The sequence below is a fragment of the Phasianus colchicus genome, chromosome 3 (genome assembly GCF_987193195.1).
Source record: "Phasianus colchicus chromosome 3, bPhaCol1.hap1.1, whole genome shotgun sequence".
NCBI classification, from domain to species: Eukaryota; Metazoa; Chordata; class Aves; order Galliformes; family Phasianidae; genus Phasianus; species Phasianus colchicus.
Window position 1 is genome coordinate 62,615,357 of NC_143438.1, and position 13,707 is coordinate 62,629,063.

At 39.7% G+C, this 13,707-nt stretch overlaps 1 protein-coding gene across 10 annotated transcripts in view; it reads right to left on the reverse strand.

Moving 5' to 3' along the window:
• Nucleotides 1-13,707, reverse strand: part of NCOA2 (nuclear receptor coactivator 2) — a 185,045-nt gene that overhangs the window by 84,537 nt on the left and 86,801 nt on the right. For 3 of the 10 annotated variants that reach the window (XM_090137696.1, XM_090137694.1, XM_031604858.2), the window contains one exon: nucleotides 5,266-5,363. The exons of 5 other annotated variants lie outside the window; for them this stretch is intronic. The gene's annotated coding sequence lies outside the window, so the exon portion shown is untranslated. Of the gene's footprint in view, nucleotides 1-5,197; nucleotides 5,364-5,437; nucleotides 7,176-13,707 lie in introns of those variants that run through there. 2 more of the 10 variants (XM_090137692.1, XM_090137697.1) reach the window with 2 other exon arrangements.

Genomic DNA, 13,707 nt, shown 5'->3' on the forward strand with positions numbered 1-13,707 from the left:
TTCACAGCTGTAATCTGGTCATCAAAATCATGTTCCTTCAGATGATTCTTTTCTGAAAATATATGATCTTACTGAAATTTTCACTACAGTTTGAAAGTCCAGATCTATGCACAACCTCTTGAGCCTAATCAAAAACTAAATTCATGGCTTTGACTTGCATTTTCTACTTGCAACAGTAGAGTTTGCTTTGGTCTCCTACCACACCACTTGCTACTAGAAAGCATGATGAAACTTCAAGTCATTCTTGGCCTGAAGACCAAGGTGCTAAATACCAATTGTTTCATCATAAATCTGCTTTGCAGGAAGCATAGCTAAAATCATTCCCTACAGTAGTTATACATATTTTCATGTTATTATGATTAACGAATAACCCATTGCATGTATTCCTACAAGGTACATCCATGTACTCACACACTTCTTTCTAAAATATTTATTGAGATGCTCTCATAGGCATGCATTTAGCTGCACAATGTATAAGAACATATGAAATTAACAGCAAACCAAAGTCAAATGCATCCATGTTCAATTTAAATATATTCTTGTTCTCAGCTGCACAAGTAGCCAAAGACATAGGAACAGCTTCCTATGAGATGAATTTGACTTTGTATCTGAATATGGGCCTGAGGCCCCCGCTCTGGGTTGAGCCAGTATTGGACCAGTTGGACCCAGAGGTCTGTTTTCACCTCAGCTCTCCTACGGTTAGGTGGTGCCCTTTGCCAGTGGAGCAATACAGCTGGAGCCCATATGAGGTTCAGAGCTCTGCAGTACTTTTTTAAATTAAACATCTAGTACAGCCAATATGTGATTGGCTCAGCCATTGCCTCTACCTTTGAAATACTAAAAGCAAGAAAATTCAGTGTCCTTCACAGCAGAAGATGGCTTTGCTTGCCTCAGCCCAGGTTGTGCTCTGGTGATGCTGCCATGAGAAGCAGCAGTCTGGCTTCAGCCCCATGCCCTGTCTGTACCTGTGTGGGCAGGAAGCTCCTTCAGCAGGGGCTTCCTGAATCCCATCCACAGCAGTATCCTCCACTTACATTGGAGCAGCAGCATAAGAGTTTGGAATTCTTTTTTTTTTTTTTTTTTTTAAATTATTTAAAGCACAATCTTGTTAATATGTACTTTAAAAGCGCATGCTAAGTTGACTGCATATGCAGTATTTGAGTGCTTATATTTGTATCAACAGCCAACATGCAGAAGTACATTTTCTTTTTTTAGCGTAGATGTACGCTCAGCTCTTGTCAATACACTGAGAGCACTAACTATGCCCACTGTTACTGAGCTCAGGAATCCAAACTAACAGACTAAGTGATGTCAGAGCCACATAGAAGTGTCTTGTGAACATTTATTAAGTTTTAGATTAAAAATAAAACTTGATAAAAAGTTTAACTTTCAACAGCAGTCTGCACACCCTAAGTGGATATGCTCTCAATTAGATGTATAAGTTAATCACTGATCTGTGATGAAGAACAACTATTACTAATGACTTCAAATTTCATACTTACATTAGACTTCATTTGTATACTTCTATTTGTTTCAGTGAAAATACAGCAACCAACAATAACAGAAGAAGAAAATTTAACTGTCATCTTTAAGCGTCTAAGAAAACAAAACTCATAAAACCTATTTGCTTTTGTTAGTCAGCTGTAAGGAGCTGTATGAAGTAAAACCTTGTGGACATAAGCTTCGTATCCACAAGTACATATAAAGGAACGCAGCCTGTGTCCAAATAAAACCTACATAAGAACAGCTGCATGAGTCAAATGAAAGAGACTAAAATTTATTTAGTGGCTTGTCTGTTATGGAAGTTTGTAGTTGTTTGGGGAAAAAGTGCAGGACAACAGCAGAACGACCCTTCCCTCTGTTTCAGAGAATTGGAGGGTCAAGAGCCCTGATGGCTGAGATATTCCACCTCTCCCCTCCAAACCTACATTCAGGAGTGCCTCATTTACTCTTTAGTCCATAGGCACACCTTTGGCCTCCCAGCATTACAGGCAAAACTGTGTGAGCCTGCCATGGCTCCTTCAACAACAGAGATCACATTCTGGAAAAAAGTGAAGAGTTCTAAGGGGGCACATTATGACTCAATTGAAATAAATCAGGATTTTATCACCGACTACAGTGAAGCTTGTATTTTCCTCGTAGCCTACTTAGAGGAAGATGTCAAACTGTTATTTCGCTCTTTTGTAGGACATAAATCACTCCACAGGCCTGTCACAACCGTGCTGGCATCCCGCAGCCCAAGGAAAACAAGGTTCTCTACTATTAAAGCTGGTTGTTCATCACCATCCATTTCATTCTCTTTGTAAAAATAAACTGAAATTAATTTGCATTAACATTGAAACCATTTATGGTAAAGAAGAATCACAACTGCTATGAAAGAATAAGTGTATATTCCATGTACTTTTAATTTTGGAATATAAACAAAGCAAGCAAGAAATACCCACTACATTTATAGAAGCAGTGGATCAGAAGCCTGCAATGCACAGCCCCGAAGCGAAAAGCACCACACATTTAGAACTGGACTGAGCCAGAAAAAACTTCAAGAAAAGCAACAAAAACAGTTTTATTATTATGGTGTTCTAACAGAAATTTCTTATTGGCATCTTGTATTATGGTTGCTTAATCACAACAGCCTAAGCTATCAGGAATGAGATACAGCATCTTACAGTTTGTTTGGGGACAGCGTGCAAAGTGGATGATGAATGTGAGGAGTAAGATTTGAAGAGCGAAAGCTTTATCTGCAAGCAATAATTTTTGGTTCAACACAGGCATTCTCCCAGGCCTGTTGGAGTCAAGCAGGTATGAGCAAGAAAAACAAACCAGGAATCCAGCAGGCTGACCAGACAGGTACATAGCCATCAGCTGACAGTTCTGTTCTCATCCTGCACTCCGCTCGCTCAGCCTGGCTCACAGACCCATCCTCAGCCCTCAGCTCAGCTTCATCTTTGTAACGATGGGGCCAGACTACTGTAGTGCACTAAAAAATTTGTTCAATTTATTAACGATGCACATACTGATCATCAAGGCTTTTTTTTTTTTTTTAACATGTCCTCATCCCTCCTCCCCACCCCCATTACTAAGGTAAATAAATAAAATGGTGCTGCAGTAAAATAACCAGTGATCTGACCTCATCGTGGCATCAGTTATTAAATACTGTGGTTAGACCTCTGGAGTGAAATGCCATTTTCAAAGTGGTCACCCAGCTCTGATTTACCAATTTTTATCATCGTTGTTTTTTCTTATAACATGGTATATTTTGCAATGCATTATTGCATTCCCTCCTTCCTTATTTAAGAACTTTACCTTACAGAGATGACAAATGAGCTGGAGGAAAGAAAACGAAGGGAAAGAAAGAAGACAGCTACATCTTTCAATTATTACTAATGTAACCTTTTTGACTATGCTAGCATAATGGTGAACTGTGGGCAAAGGATAAAATAAAATTCCTTGGGTTTTAAAGATAGTGATCAATGTTCTAAATACACTGTGTGCCATACTTAAAGAATTACTTATGAAAGGAAATACTGTAACTTCTGAGCTTTGTGAGAACAGAAAGCCATTTGAAAGGGACAGTCTACACAAAAAGTTGGTTTTATTCAAAATTTTCCCCCTTAATATGTCCAAAAAGGCTTCAGGCAAATAGAAACAACCACACAGACAGCTGTATGTTTGCAAAACCTAGGTGCAACCCTTTCAATGAGAGCCCCTTGGCACCCACTACCTTGTGGGATCTCCCCCAGTGAAATGAAGGAACGCAGCACAGCACAGCATGGCACAACGTGGCAGGCTGGGGAAGTTGCACTGTCCTTGCAGGGCCCACATTTATTGGGGGGGAAGATACAGGGCTGCCAACCTGGCCCAAAGGCTCTGCAGGCCATGGGCCTGCACTCTGCCATGCTGCGTCCTGCACTTCACGTCCCCAGCAGAGCGGAGAGGACAAGCAAATAAATAGTGCCGGCTTGTTTACCTTTCTGTCTCTGTCCTCACAGCATGAAGTAAAGTAGCTTCAAACATACTCTCCATTACTCTGGAAAACATAATATTTTCCTTCCCTTTCCTATCTCAAAGTAGCATGAGTTTTTCAAAGTCCTAAATAAAATAAACTATGGCATTTCCTGTAGGCATTTAATTAATTATTAAAAGGCTCCTACACGTGATAGTCACCAGCACCACTGCAACGCGTATCCAGGAAAACATACGCTCAGGAGGCTGCCCGAGCACTGCAGCAATGACCTGTTCTACCCAGCTTTGCGAGACAGCCCTTTGCTTAGGGAGCAAAACTGTGCAGAAGTCAGAATCAGTGCCCTGGTACACATAGTTTTATCACTTTTTGTGGTGCAGGATCACTGTTGCTGCTACACAGGCGAAGCACAATGCTGGGCTTAATGCCGCGTGCGACAAGGAAATAAAACAAACAAGCTTCAAGAACTTCCTGGGCAGGGGAGGCAGCTCACTGCCTTCCCTTTCTGAGAGTAACCGCCTCACATTTACGGGGGATACCATTATTAAATTCATCTGCAATATTAAGCGTTGCCCTCCCAAGGTTAAAAGAAAAGTAAATACTGCCAAGATAGCCAATGACATCAACACGCGCAGCCATGAGATAAATACGAGGTCTGAAGATTAACTGAATGTCATTATGTTTGCAGGATCGCAGACTTGTAAAGAAAACGATAAAGATTAGAGAATCGAGAAAGTTATGTAACAACTGCTAATGTTTCCATGTGTTTTGTCTACTTAAGCTCGTGGTCAGAAAGAGAAAGCTTTAAAGCAAAAATTTCTCAGTCTGACTTCCTCTGTACTTTTTCATGTGCATAGAAATTACTGAATGCTGAATAGTAATTACTGCAATGAAAAAGGCACTCGTGGGCTCCACCTCCTTTCGACGGTGGGAAAATACAGACGGGTTTGTGTATTATTCTGGACGCCAGAAAACTTGCTTACAAAAATATTTCCTGCGCGCTAAGATATATTTAGCCACATAAACCCATAAAACTGTCACATGCAATCACAAGTACACCTGTAGCCTTTAAAAGGGGCGAAACTAGACACTGGAGAATCAATTTTACGTTCTTTCTTTACATTTGCTACTTAGAAACGGTATCTTTATCTCCCTTGTTCGAGAAGAAATGAGCAGTTCCTCCCGCTCCCCAGAACAACCCCCACCCCCAGCGGAACCCAGAAAGCCCCGACGCACCCAGGGCACACAGATGTGCAGGAAGAGAGCAGCAATGGCAATGAAGTCACGGCACTTTGGAAACACACCTTGTTGTCTTCCAGCCCTTGCAGCTCAAGGCAGATCCCGCTAGCTTTTCTGCGTCTTCAGATCAAGATGTACATAAAGCCCCCATCCACCACGCTTGCTTTTTATTAAAAATAGAAAAGAAAAAGAAAAAAAAAAGAACGAAGAATTTATGTATAAAAAAAAGACAATTACCAGAAGATTTACAGCCTTAAAAATATCAGCTCTCCATTATCCCAAAGCAGCGTTATGTCTCGATGTAAACCAAAGCACATGCTGAGCGAGGACGTGCGCACACAGCAGCTTATCATCTCTGTCATCTGCTTCTAATGACAGCTGACAAACTGGCCGCGCTAATCCTTCCCTAACTGCTGATCAGAGAGATCCCCCTTTGACAATCCAGCATGGTGGAGTACTCGAAAATTCCTCCTGCTTCTGTTCTGTTGCTGCTCTAAAAAGCAGTTTCCTTTTCATTGAGATAATGCCTTTTCTGCAGTCACGTGGCACCGGGCTACATGAGCAGCGCTTTATGATAATCGCAGAGCAACTCCCTCCCTCCGACCTGCGCTTCCCAGGGCACGGCTCCTGAGGAAACCCGAACCCGGAACACTTGGAATCCTTTTATATCCTCCTCCATTGACAAGCAGATTGGGCTGCTGATGCGAGGCAGGAATGCACGTGCCCTCTCTACTTCTTGCACCAAAACTAATTAACAAATACGTTTCTAGGCACCGCCTTTGTTGGGGCACACACTGGCCATAAACATGTCATATGGGATGAAACTGAATATTAAGCTCGCTTAATACAAAATATCTGGCATGCTAGATTTACTCTGTAACTTACTCTTTTGCCTGTAATTTGAGTTCTGCTGCAATACTCTTCTCCTAGCGACATCCTATGGCTTATCTCCTCCCAGCACTGAACTCTCATAAAAATGCAAAAAAGTACAAACAGATATAACCTCCACAATATGACCTCCAGCCAAGCTGCTTCCTTTTTATGTTGTTATTGTTGTTGTTTTCTGTGGAGGGGGTTGTCTTTTTTTTTTTTTTTGACATAACATTATCTGTCTTGTTTTAACACAATACCCTGACAAGCATCTTAAGCGTTTCTTTATGCTCTGCCCAATGAAGAAACCCATCTAAGCTTCTTCAGCTTCCGTTTTCCCATTCCTTCTGACACAGAGCACCAGGTCTCAGGTTGGTTTGCACCCACTACTCATGAGGTTTCCTGCTTGTAAAAGGCAAAATATCTACACAAAGACAAAAACACATGCACAGACATCTGACAGCTCAGACCAGCAGCCTTTCATCTGCTACCTCAGTGCTGGGTTTTGCAAACTGTTAAAGAAAGCTCTGGACGGGGAATCTTAAAGAAATTTTCAAGCCCACAAAACAACTTCTGCAGCTTTGCACCTACTCTTTTCAGTTCTTAATAAGGAAACAATTATTTTCTTTTCTCTTTCTACTTCCATCATCTCCCATTATCCCACATTATTCTCTTTAAATACAAGACTGATCATAAACTTATGGTTTTACCAAACACTGAGGAGGTTAGTGTTGCAGACTGTGATTGTACTCATAAGAGAACAAGGTAGATGTCATGAGGAAATAATGATTATTCTATGCATTTTGGCTTCGCCCCTTCATCTTTTCTGTTTATTCCTCTCCTAAGGACAACTCAAAGCTCCGAAGAAACCCTGTGTCAGGACTGACCAAACGGAAGGATGACTTTTCTGGGGCACAGGAGCTGGAAATAGAATGAGATCCCTTTCCACAGTGGAGTAAATCCTTTTTTTCTACTTTTCCTTCTTCTTTACTTCAGATATGAACTATGGGAAAGACCTTAGGTCCAGGAAAAAACAACCTGATTCAGTGAGGAGACTATATAATACCCTATATTCACCAAACATATGCAAATGCACAGTAAACTGAATATTAATTTTTCCACTTATTTCTTAGGATATCTTTATAATTCAAAGTGCTGCAATATAAAAGGTAAATAAAATGAACATTATTTTGAGTTACATTTAACAACAAGAACAAAAAAAAACAAACAAAAAACAGTTAGCAAATGTGTGGAAAAGTGAAGATTACACACAGATACTTGATATTCAAGAAAATTAATTAATAGACAAGCACTAGAAGCAAAATGAGCTTTCAAAGGACATACACAAAACACTTTGCTTGAGAAGTATAACCTAAGAAAAACATAAAAAGTGGGAGCATACCAGTCAAGATACCAGGGAAGGAAATCTACTGCTAATATTTGCAGGAAACCTTAAATAAAAATTGAAAGCCAATGCAATATGGTGAGCCCAAACACAGCAACGGCCAGATTAGGGAAGGAATTTCAAGTAAATAAAAAGGAGAGAACAGAAAAGGATTATTATAGTCGTGCAGTATGAATTAAAGACTGAAAGAAGCAAAAGTACACAGATGTTAGGAAAAAGATTGCTTAGTGAACAACTGAGTATAGATAAAATGAGCGGAGAATAGGCAGTATGGCACAGTGGTACAGAGACTAATTCTAGACAAAACAAGAAAGAACAAGCAAGTGAAAAATACTCCTATTAGAAAACACCAGTCTGTGTATAAATAAGGAAACATGCAGCTGAGAACGAGGAAAGGCTCTTGGTTTTATCAACCAGTGAATAAACACTTTCAGTGGAAAACTCAGAATCGGTGTCTCCTTTTCAACAGTTTCACAGGAATTAATCCAACAAATTATTTGGGATTGAGGAGGTGACCTTTAAAACAAGTTCTGGCACCACAGATTTCTCCTGCAAGACAAACATTTTATATGCAGCAGTGGTTCAGCTGAAGTTTTCACTAGGAAATATATTTCATTAATAGTGTGCTTTGTTTGCCCAAACACAAGTGGTTTTGCAGTAGACACAGGAAGGTGTTCTTTCACTACAACATTCACAATTTCTATTTTAACACAGTAAAATAATTGAAACTGATAAGGAGAAAACTGATTCCATTACATGCATTTAATAAAAGTTTTCTTGAACTTGTGTTCTTTTTTCTTCCCTTCTTTCCTCTGCAGAAGAGTGAATCTAGAATGAGAGATGAGAATGCACCATGACAGAGCTGAGGCCTGCTGCTCACCCTTTTCCCAGCACACCTGCACCTGAGGCAGGGCCTGGCAAAGAGCCCCCAGCCATTTTAAAGCTTTTCAGCCTGTTCTCTCAGTGTCTGCGCCTCATCCTGGGGAATCCAGTCCCACCTCCATCAGCCTCTTGGTCCTCTCACGCAGCGCGCAGAATGAGGTGCAGCCATTGCTGTTACAGTGACAGCAGCTGTTTGCACTGCAGACGAGTGAGACACTTGAAAACGCACTGGAAAGATGACAGAGCTGACTCTGGGCTTTATTCGAGTCAAGAGGCCACTGACTTTTAGGAGAGCTGACTAGCCTGTGTCAAGTACTGTTTGTGAGAAAGGCTGGGAGGGCAAAGACCTCCACCAGCACAGAAAAGGAGAAGCAGAGATGCTGAGGCCTGACTTCCAGGAAACATAGTGTGCATGTTACAGCTTAGGAATAAAGGCAGTGCAATGATTTTTCATGTGTTAAATTTCCATAAATGTAGAAGCAAACATACAGCTTTCAAATATCAGATCATAAAATTCCTCTGTGTGAACACTAACATAAACGGTAGGATTTTCAAGTCGGAACTGGAAACTTTTGACTCAGCTGTCAAAGACATAGAAATTTCACCAGTTCAGGAACTCCTAATCCACCACTACTTGAACACAAAGTAGATTTTCCTTTTACCAGCTGAGCTAAAATAAAGAGTGTTTGAGAGATAAAATCTAGTTTTTCTGACCTTTGCACCTTCTCCTGAGAGACAATGAACACCACCAACTCCTGCTGGAATCATATTGATTGCATTTCCAATGGGATTTTTAGCACTTGCCATTTCTGACAAACTTCTGTATTAGCAGCACTTACAGTAGCACACAGCTAAGTAATCTCTGACTTCTGACCATATGAGAACCTTGAGAAGGCAGGAACCTCCTTCTCTCTTAATAACTCAGATAATTCTACTAACTTCTCTTAGCAGTATGAAAACATTTATGCTTTTGGATTGCGGTCCTCATTTTCTAACTGTGCATACAGCACCCAAAGCGTGCAAGTTTCTGCAGTATTTGACTGGAGAACTCAAAAATTGTGCCATGTGCTATATAAAACAATTAAGTTTTGCATGGATATGTCTGTTGGCAAATATATACACATACACATTTATATATATATATTTATATATATATATACACACATATATAAAATACAAGTGTGATGACTCCTATTTACATACTTTTTTAAGTGAGTAATATTGGGTTTTATTGTTGTTTTTTTTTTTTTTCCCAAGTTTTTTATTAATCTCTGCTGCTTCAACACTTTACCTTTATTTAAGAAGGCATATGAAAAACCAAAAAAAAAAAAAAGGAAATGGTTTGTCCTGGCTAAACTAATAGAAGGCTGGATGATCCTCTGCCTTGAGGTTCTTGCAAGTGCTCTCCATGGGTTACACACAGAGGGCTGCTCTCTGATGGCGGTGGGTCTCACCTCGCAGAGAGGCAAGCTCAAGACAGCAGATTGCTTCCACTGATGTCAGAAACACATGAGAGGAACTCAACACAGGAAGCTGAGCAAGCAGAGAAAACCAGAATGAGAAGGGAAATACTACAGAAGAGAAGTAAACAGGTTGCATTAATACGATATGTTACATGTGTAGTAACACAGTATCATCTCTTCTTAGGAAGAAAGTTATATTATCAAGTCCAGATATTTTTTTTTTAAAGTAATGATTTAACATTAAAAATGTGGCTTTCAGTGAGTATATTTTCAAAACACAGCTCAATATCTTCATTTCAAGAACTCAAAAGTTGCCTAATCACAGAAATACTTACGGGGGAAAGATTTCTGATAATAAAAGGATCATTAAACCTGTATACCAACATAGGGCAAGATTCAGCAAGTGAAATTTTAAGTTACACGATAGAATAACAAATGCTTACTTTTAATAGTGGAACAAAATCCAACTATTTCATGCAAGGATAAGGTAGGTTTTCTTTGATGTAGTCTCAGCTGGAGACAAATCCATCTCTAAAGGACATCCTATGGCTCAATCAAGGTATAAGATTAAGGAAGAAATCATTTGGTGAAATGTTACAGTCTCTGCTAACCAGACAGGGCAGTACAGCATTACACTCCACCTGGCCATAAAAGCAGTGCTGTGTGAACTCAGCAAGACTTGATATACTGCCTGAGGTTTTACTTGTAATAGAAAGTTGCTGTTGTTAACGCAAGTGGGACCTCTACCTTTAGTTCAAGATACAGCAAATTACTCTACCATGTCTAGTGATGAATACGCGAGTCTCTGTGCCTAGACTTCTTTCCAAAGAGAAAACTAACATTTCCCACTAGGACAAAAAATCTTCTGTCCTGTCTCTGCTCAGTAGGCTTTTTCTAGCCACCAGAGGCACGAAGACATTGCCGTGCATTTGGGCAGCCAGCTCTTGTAAATGGCAAGAAGGAAACACCGAGGGATTGTATCTCACAGACCCCAGAATTCTGGGCTTTCATGTCCCTGTAAGAGACCTCACCGAAGAAGGGAAACTACCAGAATAACTGGCCTCACATGGGAGAAACTGGAATGCTGGGACAGCTGCTTACTGCAAATTTGAGAATAAATCATAAGCTAATTCAATGCTTCATCATTCACTCAAGGTAAACCTTACAAACATGTCAGAAAGTGCTATGTCAGTGTAAATGATGAAAAGCAAACAGTGAAGAACAGTAAACACTGAGGACTGACCTCTTGTCTTAATCATTTGGAATTCAGTATGCAATAACAGCTGTGTTACTAGAACAGGGCCATGCCAAATTTTGATATAAAGCCAGATTTCTAAGTACCCAGAACATCAGTGGATGATACAGAATAGTGCAGAAGAGAAATACAGCTTATCTATTAAAAATTTAATTGTTCTGGTGATGACTTCTCTTGGTATCAACAGAAGCATGGGAAGAGAGACACCTGTTTGACTGAACCCAAACACAAATATTCCTAAGTTACTGTCACAGATAACAGTATTTGATGAGAGAAACAAGAGCCAAAGACTGCAGCCTAATGCGTAAAACGAAAGTGAAAGAAGAAGTATTAGTAGCTGGAATTCATTTCAATGGCAAACTACTAATTAATCAAATATGGAATAAAATCAACTTGAGGACAATTTCTAAATGGCTGAGGCTGATGTGATGAAACTGAAACTTAACTGAAATATTACCAAAATTCAACATCTTCAACTTTTAACAAATTAAGAGAGTAAAAGTGGAAAAAAACCAACCTTATGCTAATATAATGGCAGTCGCTGACGTAGAATATTCAGGAATATTTAAAGCTATGACAGTTATGACAGCAGATGTATGACTTCTCTCTCACAACAGTGCAGGCTTTCTACTAGTGTCAGCATTAACAAATGTGTCTATAGAAAGATAATAATTTTATATGAACAAAGGACAAAATGTAGGTATGCAAGTAATTATTCACAGTAGAAATGTGACACAAAAGTCTAAGAGATCTAATTTTGAACAAAAATGTTACACAACCTCAATAACCCCCAGTGTTTATAGCTGAATATGTAAGTCTATGGTAAGAGAGGAAGTATGTCAGGACTTGAGTCTATTGCTAACTCTAAGAGAAAAAGTTCAACACAACAGACTATAAAAATAGAAATATAGTTCTCAACTTGTTTCCTCTGAGTTTTCTGTAAAATTGATGGCATAGGATGTACATATGTATGACAGAAGGGAAAGGCTCAGAAGCAGCATACAGCTCAATCATTTTCATCTGATATATTTAGAACGTGTAGATAATACTGTAACATTCTGATAACTTCTGAACATATACATCAGTGTTACACTTCACAATTCACAGGACTTGAAATCTCACAGATCACTCTTAATAATAACGAGATTTCTATTTACATGTTTTGAAAAATATGAGGTTCTTAAAATCTCATCTTTTCAAAGCTTCAAGTTAATAACGTAACAATAAATACTACTGTATAAACCATTTGTCTTGAATTGTCAGAGTATCCCTTTGACAAGAGACCAAGAGATCCTTTCTCCCATTCTGCATCTTATCACAGTAAGACTTGGTTTGGAAAAGATCTTAAAGATTATCTAGTTCCAGTTCTCTCTGCTGTGGGCAGGAGTGCTACCCACTACAGCAGGTTGCCCAGAGCTCCATCCAACCTGGCCTTGAATGCCTCCAGGGATGGGGCATCCACAGCTTTTCTGGACAGCTTGTTCTTAGCTAGTACTACATGGAAAATAGGTAGGATATGTGACATTTCAAGACAAAAAGGCCTCTCACAGAGAAGATTCTGCAGTTTTAACCGCAGTATAGTGAAGAAGGACAGAGACGATCTCTAAAATAACTGGATTGTAACATCATTCACGTGTTTCAAAAGCCATAATTTCAACCAGAAGCCAACAGGTTATCAAAGAAACTGCCAGAGAATTGACATGCTCTGTGCTTCCACACTACCTGCTCTGGAGGAGCACGATGTCATGCAGGGCTACGTCCAACATCTAGAGAACGACTGCTGCCCTTACGAAGTACTGTTCAGCCTCCCTCATAGAGTCTGATCAACTGACTTACAGAGAATGCTGCAATCCTCTAAGTCTGAAGGACTGGTTTTCTCCAGATTGTGCACAATGGGAAAAGTGGTTTGGGATGCTATTGTTTCGGGACATCACACAGATGCCATTGACTACCACACTGACAGCCAGTCAAGCTTTGGAAATGGCTTCACACTTAGCTTGGCAAAACCAAAATTCATGAATGGTCATTTGCTCTCTCAGACAAAAGGCTAACAGGTGTGGACAGAATATAGCTTAAATGAACTAAGGCCATCAACAGATATTAAAGGGAGTTTTTAATGTCCGACTGGAGTAATTGTCTTGATGAATATGTTTGACATGCCCTTTTGAAGGGCTTTTTTTTTTTTTCTTGAGGTAGGCTTTTTTCCCAATGTTTTTTCACTTTTAAATCCTTTAGAAGAGTGAGTACAACACACAGTGATGACTCTCCAGAAATGTAAGCAAAGACATCCAAAGCAAAAGATATATATATAAAAATAAAATTAACCATCTACACCAGAACACCACCACCACCACCATCACAAACACACACCACTGCTTTAGAAAGCAGCAGCAGATGGTTCAAACCTATGCCTCTAAGCCAAGAGAGCAGCAATTTCTGAAATAACCTTCCTGAAGACTTTGGATTCAACATAATTCTGAATATGCTATCTATATAGAGGCTTATACTAGATGGCATTGAGAAGGGATAAATATGAGAACACTTTGACAGGTGCAAGAAGGGAGAGCCTCCAGTGGAAGCAATGAGTGATGCACTGGGAATTAAGTAACAGTGTCAATTAAAGTGCCTCAAT